The sequence below is a fragment of the Hippopotamus amphibius genome, unplaced genomic scaffold, assembly GCF_030028045.1.
Source record: "Hippopotamus amphibius kiboko isolate mHipAmp2 unplaced genomic scaffold, mHipAmp2.hap2 scaffold_156, whole genome shotgun sequence".
NCBI lineage: Eukaryota > Metazoa > Chordata > Mammalia > Artiodactyla > Hippopotamidae > Hippopotamus > Hippopotamus amphibius.
This window is the reverse complement of record NW_026648307.1, coordinates 186359-187345: the sequence shown is the minus strand read 5'-3', so window position 1 is coordinate 187345 and position 987 is coordinate 186359.

The window sequence follows — 987 nt, the reverse complement described above, 5'->3', positions numbered from 1 at the left end:
GATTGTGTCATTCTTGAAGGGATCTTAGGCTGGTAAGTGCCTAAACAAAATGAAACTTGACCGTGTTTGGCTGCAAAAGCCCCAGCCACAAGGATTTTTAGTAGAACAGTTAAAGAATGACCCAGATTGCGTAATTCTTGCATTGGTCTGTGGCTGGTACAAATATTTTGTACAACAGCTAAAGACAGACCTAGATGGTATAATTCTAGCATTGGTCTGGGCCTGGTAAAAGTATTTTTTAAAACAGCTAAAGAATGACCCAGATTGTGTAATTCTAACATGGGTCTGGGCCTGGTAAAAGTATTTTGTATCACAGCTAAGGAATGACCCAGATTGTGTAATTCTTGCCTTGGTCTTTGGGTATGCGATGGCTGTGTCCCTGCAAACAGTGCTATGTTTCCAGCACACATCCTAGGTACAATTGTTGTTGGTATAACAGCGAACGAATGACCAGATTGTGTCATTCTTGAAGGGATCTTAGGCTGGTAAGTGCCTAAACAAAATGAAACTTGACCGTGTTTGGCTGCAAAAGCCCCAGCCACAAGGATTTTTAGTAGAACAGTTAAAGAATGACCCAGATTGCGTAATTCTTGCATTGGTCTGTGGCTGGTACAAATATTTTGTACAACAGCTAAAGACAGACCTAGATAGTATAATTCTAGCATTGGTCTGGGCCTGGTAAAAGTATTTTTTAAAACAGCTAAAGAATGACCCAGATTGTGTAATTCTAACATGGGTCTGGGCCTGGTAAAAGTATTTTGTATCACAGCTAAGGAATGACCCAGATTGTGTAATTCTTGCCTTGGTCTTTGGTATGCGATGGCTGTGTCCATGCAAACAGTGCTATGTTTCCCAGCACACATCCTAGGTACAATTGTTGTTGGTATAACAGCGAACGAATGACCAGATTGTGTCATTCTTGAAGGGATCTTAGGCTGGTAAGTGCCTAAACAAAATGAAACTTGACCGTGTTTGGCTGCAAAAGCC